The sequence below is a fragment of the Leptodactylus fuscus genome, chromosome 3, assembly GCF_031893055.1.
Source record: "Leptodactylus fuscus isolate aLepFus1 chromosome 3, aLepFus1.hap2, whole genome shotgun sequence".
Taxonomy (NCBI): Eukaryota; Metazoa; Chordata; class Amphibia; order Anura; family Leptodactylidae; genus Leptodactylus; species Leptodactylus fuscus.
The window spans coordinates 104,572,181-104,586,333 of record NC_134267.1 but is presented as its reverse complement, the minus strand read 5'-3'; the positions used below and the strand labels follow the sequence as shown (position 1 = coordinate 104,586,333).

Sequence of the window (14,153 nt, the reverse complement as noted above, 5' to 3'; positions counted from 1 at the left end):
ATAATTGTCTATCAGAAATACCCCTTTAAATGGAGCTCCCAACCATCAATTAAAGTTGGCTCACAAGATGTAAAAGGTTGGGGCCACTATCCTAGACCATAGTACTTAATTCTGTATGGTATATATGTATATGGTTTGAAATAATCACATCAATATGGTAGTTTTGCCTTTTAATCTACATAATTAGATTTTAACTTCACATTTGTTTCGAAAATCCAAAATAACTATTCTAGAAGCCATTCTATGGCCGCACTAAAATGTTCAGTTTGCATCTAAAATTAGTTTCAACTATTTTACTGTCTGTGCTCTGATGGCAAGACACCTGCTGAGGGTAAGACTAGAAAATTATTGTAATCTGCATTCCCAAACTGATTAAGCGATAGGCACAGTAGAAATCTGTAGACTACAAACATACTTAAATTACTTCCTGCTGCTTTAAATTCCTGTTTTGTCTCTGCTCCTATGTATATGACCACCCTCGTTTGACTCGAGTAATGCTAAAGTCATACAGGAATAAAATTATCAAGATGAACTTCAGAACAGTGGAACATCAGGAGACAATCAATGTATAACCTACAGGGAACGCAAACACAAAAAGGGCAATTTGATAAAAGTGGATTACTAAGAAGAAAATGTACCTGACTTGTCTTTTAGTACTGTATTAAATGAACGACATACTGTAAAAACACAGTGCACTGCAGAAAGATATTCCTGTTTCAAAGCTCTTCATACTTTGTAAATATAAGCAGGACTAATATAAGATCATTAATATTCAAAACTAGGGTTGAGCCGATCTTGAGATTTCAGGATCGTTTTTAAAATCCGATTTCCGATCATTTTCCATTCAAACCCGATCCCGATCCCAATTCTGATCCTAATGCAAGTCAATGGGATTTTTTTTAATAATCGAAGATCGGATTTGAAAAATGATCCTATTCACTATGATCCTCTGGCTACCTAGTCCCCCCTAGTGTCCACTTACCTGCACAGATCACTGCCCGTTGTTCTCGCTCCTCTTCTCTCTCATTTACAGGCCTTCAGAGCACCGTGCATGCCTCTGCCTCCCAGGCTAGTGTTAGAGATGCTGTGAGAAAGCGAGGCTTGTTGTGGCTTAGGAGAGTGTGGGTGGGTACAGGGCGGGGAGACATGAATGCATCACTCATATCTCCCCTCCCAGTACCCGCTCACACTCTCCTAAGGCACAAGCCCTGCCTTCTTCCTAGGTCTGTATGAGAGAGAACCGGACCGAGAAGAACGGGGAGCGACAGTGGCAGCGGATCTGTGCAGGTAAGTGTTAGCTACTAGAGATGTTAGCTAGTCTGCCGTTTCGAATAGCACGCTCCCATTAGAATGAATGGACTCAGCCCGCGCGCAGGGGGTTAAGCGGCCGGACGCCGGCACAGGCTGTGTGCCCTCTGCATCCATTCATTCCTATGGGAGCATGCTATTTGAAATGGCAGTTTCAAATAGTACTCGCTCATCTCTATTTAGCTTTTCCCACAATGCTTGGCCAGTAGCAAAGCATTGTGGGAAATAACATCCGACCTCAATCCCGCCGAAAAAAAACGGGATTGGAATTCCAATTGCGATCGTGAAATTTACTCGATCGCCGACCGGAATCCGATCTTTTCCAATCCCGATCGCTCAACCGTATTCGAAACATAGAAACTGAAAGGAAAAAAATATTTATCATGTTGCAAGGAGTTAAAGGAGTGTTCCATGCTAAATATATCTTAGGAATAGGTCATCAGTATCAACTTGGTGGAGCCTGAAACCCACCATCGATTAGCTGATACACCAGACCATTACAGATTAGGCCAGCTCCTATTCACTATTTCTGCATCCGTTGTTGAGAACAGCTGATCAATGTGGGTGTGTGGTATTGACCCCTACTGATCTGATATTGATGACCTATCTTTAGAATATACAATATTTGTAACACATTTTAACTGACATCTTACTTTGACAAAATTGTGAATTTAGGTATACATGTTGCTAAGGTGGCCATATACCCTCAATAGCTGTTGGCGGTTGCAGATTCAAATAGGCCCTGGATGTCTTTGTTGAAAAGAAAAATACTACAAGTTATGGGTATTAGATTTATGGTGAAGACATGTTGATCCCTGGGTTGTATACCCTGATATTTTCCACTGATATGGGGGCAATTGGCATCAGCATCATGGGACAGGGTGAACCTAGACCCCCTTATAATCCTGAGGGAAACTATAGAAAGGCGCCCCCTAAAAAGTACCCAACTTAGAAATCTTTGGTTGCCCCATATTTCTTCATCAAAAAAGTCACCTGTAATAGCTACACTGTGTAGCTTCCCCTTTACTGGCCTACATAGTATATTTTTTCCCTTTACTGACACATTTATGGGTATAGCGGCATATGTAAGGGCATTTGTATATTGTGTATGCAATTATGTGTGCGAGAATATACAGTATTGTGCAGGTATAGAAAAAAACGCTGTAAGTAATAATATTAAGTATTACTTGTTTATTTTTGTCATTTAAGAGTATTCAAGGATCAATGAAAAATGGTAATTATTGGGCATGACCTCGTGGAGATAGTTGTCAATGACCTTGACTGTAACGGCGATTGCAGGTATTAATTCTGGAAGGGCTCTCTCAAACAAGCTGGCTACCCTATTGCCACCACCATTGTATAATCATTGACCCTGGGTCTTCCTTCTTCATCCCTGTATACAATTCTGCCTCCAATTGGTGGCTGTTACACACTTAATAGCTAAGGCCCCATGTTGTGGAAATGCAGCTGTTATTGTTACAGATTTTGTTGAGTTTTTTTGTGCCAATGTCAGTAGTGGAATTAACAGAAAGGAAAATTCTGAGAAGTTTCCTTATATTTTCCATTATTTTTGTAGCCATTCCTGACTTTCGCTCAAAAAAAAAACTCAGGAAAATTTGCAACAAAAACAGTTGCGTTTCCGCAACAATTTATGTTCAATCCCTTTTGAACCTGGAAGACTTTTTACAGAAAAATTGGACCAGCTTTTGGAAGCTAATAAGAAGGCAGAGTACATAATACTGAACCACGTAATACGTGAAGCATGTAAAATACACAGAAACTATAAACTGTTGATGTAGAGAAATGTTAGGTTTGTGGTGAGTGTGTTTAATAACATCAGAATTTATGTCAAACAGATAAAATGTAGCTGCATTAATGCTGTCCATTATACACAATGCAATCCATTACTCAGTTCCATTAACTAACCTTTGTGTTCTTGGGTGCATCCAGACAGCCCTGCTCATCTGAATAGAATCAACTGAAATCAGTTTTCATTCATGTGAAAATCTCCTGTTATTTATGGTTGTCTTTGTTCAAAAGGGTTTTCATAGGGCCATCTTTTACGACACTCATCGGTGCAATGAAGCTCGTATATTTAGGAAGTCTAGAAAAATGAAATGCATTTTTATTGTATTTTGTTTGTATGTGTCAAAGAATTAGCCAACTATGCAATTTCAATAAAGTTCTGTAATATTTAAGGTCAAGAAAAAGCCTCTGCTCAAAATTTGAGTATTGTGTTTGAGTATTCCCACTAGCATTTTTTTCGGGTAAAACGTACTAGTTCAGTCAGCATAATTTTTACAGGATCCAGAAAAAAAAATAGTTTGAGTACTAAAAACAATACAAAACCAACCTGTTATGTAAATGGCCTCTATATTATGTATCAAAATGTTTGGTCAGCACAAATACAAATCCAGTTTCATAGTAATGTCCATACCACAGCGAATACACATCGACTTATACTATACTATATAGATTTATTTTTTCTTTGTGCCAGGGATCTGTTCAGCTGCATAATTCCCTGTACTTGCAGTGCAGTGACTGTGGATCTCCTATATTATGAGCATTTGGACTTTTCTCAGCTATGTATTTGCTTTTTCATGGTTGCACCAGGCAGAATTACATGTGAAACCAGTAGAAGTGATGGACTGGTCTATATTGTGCATGCCCTCAGCCTCAAAGAGAAATGTAAAATGTGCTGCAGCCATTATTATTATTATTATTATGATATTAGCAGCAAAAAACTTATAGTAGACCACATATGATTGATTACAAATTCATAGAACAGACTGCCCACCAAGAACCACCAGATATTTAAAATTTTCATGAAAACTCAGGTACTCTTTAAGGCAAACAAATACATTTTCATATGCATTTTTGTTACACTGGGGGAATTTACTAACTCATCTACTTCATCTACTTCAGATTTCTAGCATAGATGAGTGTAAAGGTGATACATCTTTGGAGCGTGGCTTTCACATTGTTCCTTCTGTGCCCCATTTGGAACTTTTTATGAAAGTGGGTGCAGCAGGGCTGAGACCAAGGTGTTCCTGGACAGAGCTTTTTAATAATTCAAGCACATCTCACACCAGCCATTGACTTACCACTGGAGTTCAGAATGCCAGTTTTAACCCCTTCCTGACATGACTAGTACGGCGGAAGCCAGGTGTTTAACTATGGCAGCCGCCCAGGAGGTGGGTGGCCGCCATAGCTGCTGGGTGTCTACTGTTTTACACAGTAGACTGTGTTTTACACAGTAGACACCCAGCACTAATGCCTCCGGTCAGTGCCCTAACCGATCGGAGGCATTAACCCATCCGATGCCTCGGTCAAAGCTGACCGAGGCGCCATTTTCCTACATGGGCGCTGCCATTTTGCCGGTGATTGCCAGCGCCTGGAGCATGCTCCAGGGCTGATGTCACATTGGCATGACAGCCGGGAGCTTTGTAAAGGCTCCTGGCCTGTCTGCAGTGATTTTCCTATGCAGCCTGCCAAAGAAAGGATGATTTTTTGCAATATATTTCAAAGCATTAGCATTGTAATGCATTGCATAAGTGATCAGACCTCCTGGGGTTCAAAACCCTAGCGGGTCTGTTAAATGCAAAAAAAAAAAAAATAAAAAAAAAAAAAAAAAAGTAAAAAAAAAATATTAAAAAAATTAAAAAGTATTAAAAATTTAAATCACCTCCCCCTTTCCCTAGAACACATATAAAAGTAGTTAAATACTGCCAGAGGCAGAGTGGGAGGTAGCTTATATCCTAATATAGGAATACCCTAGCCCATTTTGCTACTTTATAGACGGCATGCCAATGTTCTGTCTTCTTTTAATATTTAAATATTAGTGAGACATTTGTCTATCTGCTATTGATCCAGGGGAGAAGTTATTTCTGGATCAATAAGCATACCCTTGGCTTCTGAACTAGAGAGTTGGGAGCTAGACACTAATTGAGTCATTTTCATGCAAAGACTTTATTAGGAAGGTTATGCAGTTAGTTTGACACTTTATCTTCTATATACCCGGAGTTATTGTTTTAACATTATTTAATAAAAGTTAAATTTTACGCTGTTCTTTGGTTTGGAGTATAGCATTTTCAGATAGTGGATTCAAGTGGAGTTTTAGTTAAATACTGTGAAACAATTCTGCACTAACATTATTGTACTGAAATAAAACTGTGTATTCCATAAAAAACAACCTGTAGTAATTTTATACATGAGACCACAGAGGTTGCAGAAATACTAATATTACATAAGCTATGAACACATGATAACATGTTTGATGCTTAGCTTGCATTGCTGTTAAATGTTTTGACACCTGTTTACGGAGAGCTTGTCTGGGCAGGCCTGTGGTTGACTCTCTACATAATGATAATAATTAGTGCCCTTTAATTAACACGCCCAGCTAGAGAAACATAGTGCATGGTAAACAGAGGGGTATAACAGCTGAACCTTATACCTGCCAACATACAGGTCAAAAGACACGTGTTTGGAAAATAGACACAACATTACAAAGTGTTATCTGAAGCCTAAATGAACTTATGTGTGAGTTGTAGAGATGATAATATTCGCAGCAGCCAGAGGCTTATAGTTCTCAATGCAAAATCTGTTATGGGCTCCTATCTACTATGTGCCATTCAGAATAGTGGTATGTTTTAAGTAGTGGAGGGCTTTTGGGGCCACCTCTTTTCCAGGGCTCGGTAGCGACTCCTAGCTCTGCACCCCCTAGCTAGGCCCCTAGCAGCAGTGTCACCTTAAGGTCTAGTTCACATGGGGGCAATGAGGCAGATTTTGACAGCGGATTTTGCCTATGGAGACCGCTAGCTTCCGTTTTTCTGCTAGCAGTTTTTTGCTGCTAGCAGAAAAAAGAAGCGACATGACCTTTCTTCAGGCGGATTACGCCTGAGGAAAGCAATAGAACTGAATGGGAGGTGAAAAAAGCATCATGGTTTTTTTTGGGGGAAAAAATGCATTGCGACGCGTTTTTTTTTTTTTTTTACAGACTATTCACTTTTAGGGGAGGGGAAAACTGACTGGCGTTTTCTGAAGCTTTTTTTTTTACCAAACACTGCTCCAGAAAACGCTTCAAAAAACGCCTCAAGGTCAAAAAGCTGCTTCCTAACTAGGAAGCTTTTTTTTTTTTCAGGACCAAAATAAGCCAGGCGGTTTTTATGTGTGAACTAGTCTTTAAAAATCACTTCAGAAGATGTATGCCGGCAGATGAACACATGAAAATATTAAGGGTGACCTATCATTTCGAACACTTTTGACATGTCAAAAGGGCTTAAACGCTGTGCCCCTCTGTTTTTATTTGGGTGGGCTCTGGTTGGTCCTCCACAAACTAAGGACATTTATGAATCTCTACACTGTTCACATGGCTCTGGGAGATGGGCTTAGCAGAAATAAGGAAGCATAGCTTTGCCCCTTTTTAGTAACTAGCGGGAGTCTTGTTGCCCTGACCCCCACCAAGCAAATCTTCTGATGTGTCACTATGCCAAAGTCTTTGAAAATGACTGATACAATAAATTCTTGAAAAAAAAAAATCATTGATGTACTTATATAACAAACACATTTAGAAGGTAGGTAGCTTGCAAAAAGAGCCTTGGGTCCAGGATTAGAATAGATGGTCTTATTTTTTCCAGAAACAGTGCCATTCCTGTCCATAGGATGACTGATACTGCACTTTTTCGATGCGGCCTGCTATATGGAGCCTTAGAGTTGGTTCACATCTGCTTTTGTATTCCGTCCGGTTAGAGTCGGCATAGAGACCTCCTAAACGGAATAAAAACGCAATTGCAAGCGCTGTGGTGTAAAAACACATGGACCCCATAGACTATAATGGGGTCCATGTGCTTGCCGCAAACGAATCATAATAGGCATGCTGCATTTTTTTCCTGCAATGTATGGATGGGGGTTATCTAAAATCTCATCCACTTTGCAGGTAATGTAAAATGCAGCATTTTTTTTGCAACGTGAGGCTCTGGCCTCAGGTTGTGGCCCTGGCTTTTGCTGTAGTTTGTATATGCACCCATGATTTATAATGTTAGCAGAATTACTATTTTTGGAACTTTTGTATTTTGCATTTATATTATAAAAAAGCGGAAGTAGTAAATTCAGATCCTCAGAAATTCTTATACTTTTGTTTCTATCTTCCTTGTTTTGGCTAAAACAACTGCTTCGAAAATCACATGCACCTAATACTTCAAGTACAGAAGGTCCGAGAGGCGTAATTTCTGACATTACTATATGAAGTGGCTGATACGGGCACACGCAGTCATACATAGTCCCCTGTGATAGTAGATTATCACTGTTGTTTTAGCTACATTATGAGGGTCAATCCAAAAGAAGAAATTTGAAGCATTTTCCATTCATTCTGATACATGCACGTCCTGATCAGACTAACATTTTTATATTGAAATATTCCAATTATACGAATGTTATTGAAAAGTTCCTAATTCAATATGATCTATTACTAGAACCGCCTGACTTGAGGATTTCTAGTCTTCGACATATCCCAAACCATGCTCTTCAGAATCTATTTTTGAAGGGAAGCTGTTTAGACACTTCCATCTTCAATGTGATGTCATGGTGAGTGTTTCTGGCTCTCGATAATGATGGTGTGAAGACTAGCAGGCTGCTTGCTTCATGGTTGCTGTGTCTCCCTATTATCCTGCAGTCTAATACTTAGCAATGAATCATTGTTCTCATAAGAAATTCTAAATCAATTGCACTATAAATCTACAGCTATATTCAGGTGCAAAGAACAGCACCCATTATTTCTTGGATTTATTCCTCCGCCATTGTTAGATCAATTGATAGCGGATTTAGCTTGTCAATCATGTAAGCATATGTCAAACTTTTTTTGTGTATGTGTTCTGGTGTGGACAACAGATGGAAGAGTTAACTGTATGCTGAGCTTCCAAAAACCTATCTGAATATTTATGTGAGTGAACATGCATATCCAAATTTAAAGACCTACGGAGGAAAATAAGAACTTGTACGCTTAAATCTGCATGATAACTTGTCAGCCATACAGGTGGTGATTTTATAGTCTAGAATGTCAAGTGTAAGAAAGGGGGGGGGGGGAGAGAAAAGGAAATAGGAAAATCCATCTGTAAAGCTACCATGAAATCAGCAGGCTTCCTGCCGTACGCAATTACAGATATTTTCTAAAGTGCTCACTACACAAACACAGAAACACCACTGTACAGTTCCTTTCCACAGTGACTGCTGAACAGTGTTTCATAGTTTACAATTGCCAAGGCAAATTATGGACATATATATATATATACATATATATATATATATATATATATATATATATATATATATTTAATAAGGCAAGAAAATCTGCAGAGAAAAACTCTGAAAAACGATGTGGAGAAACGCAAACACAATGCGTTTTTTCTGTTTGTTTTAGCTGTGATTCACTACATGGGGCCTTAAGCCAAAGCCCCAAATTGCAGAAACAGAGCCTTTTTTTGTTGCAGATTTGGCTACAGTTTTTTGTGCCAAAGTCAGGAGTGGGTTTAACAGAAGGGAAATATCTATGTGCTCCCTATATTTTCTATTCCTTTTCAAGCCTGACCCTTACTTTGGCTTAAAAAAAAGCGTCAATATTTGTAACTAAAAAAAATTACATTTCCACAATGCGGGGCCTTAGTCTAAGTGTATGGTCCGCTATCTTTCATCCCTAAGACCACAGCAAGTCAAATCATATGAACTATGTTATGTCAGTCCAGGTAGCTGCAAAGGGGCTAAGGGATAGCAGTAGGGAATCTCGCCCTGCACTACTCCCACTAGCTATCCCGGTCCCTGCCTCACGGGTGTGGGTCGGCTGTACTCAGGCTAAGCCTGACCCCGACGGCTCCTCTCTCACTGATACCACAGGCCTAGAGGGAAGTGGGAGAAGGAATGCCCTATAAGATCTCTAGGGACTGGAGACTAAAGGGGGTCACCCCTAACGAACAAGTGAAGCTGCTACTGACAGGGACTGACAAGGGTATGCGCTGACTAACAACACAAGCAGCACACAGGAAAAATGTGGGAAAGGATTCCCCCAAACCAATATGGGAAGGAACCTTACACTAGGAAACAAACACAGGGAAACTGAGTAGAAATCAAAGGATAAGGCAATTCACTCACACAGTCAATTATACACAGAGGGAGGATTGGTGAACACAGAAGGGAAAACACACAAACCAACTCGTTCACCCAAACCTCCCAAAAACCAACCACGGAACTTCCTCTATCCAAGATAACCACCTACTCCTCCTGCTAAGGCCTAGCTCTGTAAAAGCGACACTCAGCACAGAACCATGGGAGGCATGGGTTTAAATACAGAGTAGAGACCACTCCTCCCAGGTGCAAATGGGAGGACAGACTAATCAACCAGGAAATAAAGCTGCCTACCAGCAGTGCGCGCGTGCAAGTCAGAAGGTGTGCACCAATACCCACGACAGGACAACCCCGCAGTGCCAGGATGCCACCCCAGACACTGCACAGCCAAAAACTCCCCAGGTAAGAAAAATAGAAAGCAAAGAACCTAAATACTCCTAACAGGATCCTCCCCTCAAGGAGAAGACTCCGGATTCTCTAGGAACATCCTTCTTCGGGAACTCCTTGTGGAATTTCTCCACGAGTCTGGGGGCTGACATATCCGACTCCAGGACCCAAGAATTATCCTCAGGACCGTATCCCTTCCATGCCACCAGATACCGTAGCTTCCCCCGAACATATTTGCTATCCAGAACTCGGGATATCTCATACTCCCCGGACTCAGAAACTGGTGGAACCTTAACTGGAGACGTTCCCTTCTTGGCCTTCTTTAACAAGGAGACATGGAACACCCGGTTTATCTTCCACCTTTTAGGTAGTTGCAGCTGCGCCGCCACTTCATTTACCATCTTGATGATCTTAAAAGGACCCACAAACCTGGGACCCAGCTTCTTGCTAGGAACCTTCAACCTGATATTCTTGGTAGACAACCAAACCATCTCACCAGGGAAGAACTGCAACTCTCCTCTCTTCCGATCCGCCTGGACCTTAGCCTGGTGCGACGCCCGCACCAGATTCTCTCGGATACGGGACCATACCCCTTGCAGCTTTTTAGAAAATAGCTCCTCCTCCGGAACTGGGGAAGAAATGGAAGAAAATACTCCGAAAACAGGATGTCTACCACCGGAGCAAAAAAAAGGTGTGGTACCTGTGGCATTGGAATCATGGTTGTTTAGGGAAAATTCTGCCAGGGGGAGAAAGGCAGCCCAATTATTCTGGTTCTCTCGAACAAAACACCTCAAAAATTGTTCCACATCCTGATTCTTCCTCTCTGTTTGTCCATTAGACTCTGGGTGAAACCCGGAGGAAAACGACAGTGTAACTCCCAACCTGCTGCGAAAAGCCCGCCAGAATTTAGCCACAAATTGCGGTCCCCTGTCCGAAACGATCTCCTCAGGAAGACCATGCAACCTTAAAATTTCTTTAATAAACGCCTCTGATAGTGTCTTGGCACATGGCAGCCTGGAAAACGGGATCAAATGGCACATTTTCGTGAAGCGGTCAACGACTACCCAAATGACCGTGAAACCCTTAGACACCGGAAGGCCCGTGATGAAATCCATAGACAGATGAGTCCAAGGTGCCTTAGGAGGTTCCAATGGATGTAGAAGACCGTGGGGACGGGTATGCGACGCCTTGGCTCTTGCACAGACCGAACAATTTTGAACAAACTGCAAGACATCCTTACTCCACCCTGGCCACCAAAAATTCCTAGACACCAATCTCATGGTCTCTGAAACCCCCGGGTGACCAGCAAGAACCGACTCGTGACACTCCCTCAGGAGACTTTGTCGGAGAGTAGTTGGGACAAAAAGCTTGTTTCTAGGTATCTTGGAAGGTGCAGCGTGTTGCGCTTCGATCAAGGCCTTCTCCAATTTCGCGCCCAATACTGCTACCAACACTCTATCCCCAAGAATAGTGGCAGGCGCCTCTCGTTCCTCCTCAGTCGACATATACCGGGATAAAGCATCAGCCTTAACATTCTTTGAACCCGGCACATAAGCCACGGTAAAATGGAACCGCGCAAAAAATAGAGCCCATCTGGCCTGCCGTGCATTTAATCTCTTCGCCGACCCAAGATAAACCAAATTCTTGTGGTCAGTAAATACCTGGACTGGCCTTCTGGCCCCCTCCAGGAAATGACGCCAATGTTCGAACGCTAGTTTTATTGCCAGTAGTTCCCTATCTCCGATGTCATAATTCCGTTCAGAGGCAGAGAATTTCTTAGAAAAGAAGGCACAGGGATGCGTACCCTCCTCGAACTCCTGAGAAAGTACTGCTCCCACCCCCACCGAGGAGGCATCCACCTCCACTCGGAAGACCAACCTCTCATCCGGCTGTCTCAAAATGGGAGCGGACGAGAATCGCTTCTTCAGTTCTTCAAACGCAGCTAGCGCCTCTGGCGACCACTTAGCACAGTCAGCCCCCTTCTTAGTCAAGTCCGAGATAGGTTTCACAACCTCAGAAAATCCCTTGATAAACTGGCGATAATAGTTGGAGAACCCCAAGAACCGTTGGACCGCCTTTAGGTTCTCGGGTCGCGGCCACTCCAAGACTGCCCTGACCTTCTCAGGGTCCATCTCGAATCCCTTTTCCGATAGGATATAGCCAAGGAAACATAATTTATTGACCGCGAACACACATTTCTCCAGCTTAGCACTTAATTGGTTAACCCTCAGGAGATCTAAAACCTCTCTCACTCTCTCCCAATGAGTCTCCAAATCCAGGGTGTAAATGAGTATATCGTCCAGATAGACCACAACCCCCCTCCCTATGACGGCACTTAGTACATCATTAATAAAATTCTGAAAAAACGCAGGCGCATTGGTTAGACCAAAAGGCATCACAAGATTCTCAAAGTGTCCTAGGGGTGTGTTAAACGCTGTTTTCCACTCATCCCCCTTCTTGATTCTCAGCAAGTTATACGCCCCACGTAAATCTATTTTACTAAACCAGCGGGCTCCCGTAATCTGGCTGAATAGATCCGAGATCAACGGAATGGGATAGGGATTCCGCACCGTGATTTTGTTAATCTCCCTAAAATCCAAACAAGGGCGCAACCTTCCATCTTTCTTCTTTACAAAGAAAAACCCCACTGCTACTGGGGACTTAGATGGGCGAATATGCCCCACCTCTAGACTCCCCTCAATATACTCTTTGAGCGCCTCCCTCTCCGGAATAGTGAGATTGTACAACCGTGTCTTGGGTAGCACTGCATTTGGTATAAATTTAATTGAGCAATCATAGGTGCGATGTGGTGGTAATGTCTTGGCTGCCCTTTCCTCAAAGACCTCCCTGAACTCACATATTTCTTGAGGCAAATTGTCTATAGACAAAGACATAACGGATATGGGCAGACATCGACCATTACACCCCTGACCCCAAGAAACTACTGACTCGGTCTCCCAGTTGATAATAGGGTTATGCTGCTTCAGCCAGGGCCACCCCAACACTACTTGTGCTGGTAACTTAGACAACAAGAACAAGTCAATCTCTTCCCTGTGGCCACCCACAATAAACTCCAGACCCTCCACCTGTTTGGAGATGACAGCTTGCTGTAGAGGGGTCTTATCAATAGCCCACACCGGTATCTGAGACTTCAAGACCAAAGGACTCACCCTTAATTGCTCACAAAACTCTGAGTCAATAAGGTTGACTGCCGAACCACAATCAACCAAAATCCGGCACTTCTGCCCATTTACCCATCCTTCAAGGGTCAACCCGGCAGTCTGAGTACAGGAAATATGCACACCTCCCTCCTTAGTAGGTTTTCTCCCTTTACCCTCAATAGACCTGGGGTTATTACTCTCCTTGGCGAACCATTCTCTGGAGGGGCATACCCTTGCTACATGTCCCATCCCTCCACACACAAAACAGCGTACTGTGCGGGACCCTTCACTCTTGGGTCTAGCACTTCGCACAGTGGCCCCAATCTGCATGGGTTGGTCCCCCGGGTCCTCTCTAAAAACAGAGAATTGAGGAGGGCTAAGCCCCCCAGGACTCTTGTCTCCACGCTCCCGGAGGCGCCGTCCAACTCTAATTGCCAGCTGCATGGCCTCATCTAGATCTCCCGGAACAGGGTGAGAAACTAGATGGTCTTTAACCTGGTCCGAGAGCCCTGTCTCAAACTGACTAAGTAGAGCGGGGTCATTCCAGTGTACTTCTGCTGCCCACCTACGAAACTCTGTGCAATATTTCTCTATAGCGTGATCCCCTTGCACCACACGTCGTAGGTTATACTCAGCCGTGCGTACCCTGTCTGGGTCGTCATACAGTAACCCCATTGTGGAGAAAAACGCCTCTACAGTTAGTAAGCAAGCTGAGTCGGCTGGTAATGAATGTGCCCAGATGAGGGGATCATCTCTCAATAAAGTAATAATAATCCCAACTCTCTGTACCTCAGAACCGGAGGAAAACGGCCGTAGCCGGAAATACAAAAGACAGTCCTTTTGAAATCGGAAAAAATCTGACCTCTTACCTCGGAAGGGTTCAGGTAAGCTGACTTTTGGCTCCAGAGGCCGACCCACAGGGGCGCTACTCACCTGCCTCTGTATGCCCTCCACCTGAGAGGCTGTGTGTTGAGCCAACTGCTGTAACTGAGATACGCCAGAAGCTTGGATGGCATCCACTCGTAGCTTGATCCCCTCCATCTCAGTGGAAATCTGCTGCACCGCCTGGTACAACTGTTTCAGGTCCGTCATAATGCAAACAAACCTTTTTTTTTTTTTTTTTTTTTTTTTTACCGGCTGAGTGTACTGTTATGTCAGTCCAGGTAGCTGCAAAGGGGCTAAGGA

General features: G+C 42.8%; 1 protein-coding gene across 2 annotated transcripts in view; it reads right to left on the bottom strand.

Annotated features, from left to right (window-relative positions):
* HS3ST5 (heparan sulfate-glucosamine 3-sulfotransferase 5) overlaps positions 1 to 14,153 on the bottom strand; it is a 242,889-nt gene that overhangs the window by 118,048 nt on the left and 110,688 nt on the right. For both annotated transcript variants that reach the window (XM_075268103.1, XM_075268102.1), the window contains one exon: positions 3,235 to 3,412. The gene's annotated coding sequence lies outside the window, so the exon portion shown is untranslated. The remainder of the gene's footprint in view (positions 1 to 3,234; positions 3,413 to 14,153) is intronic.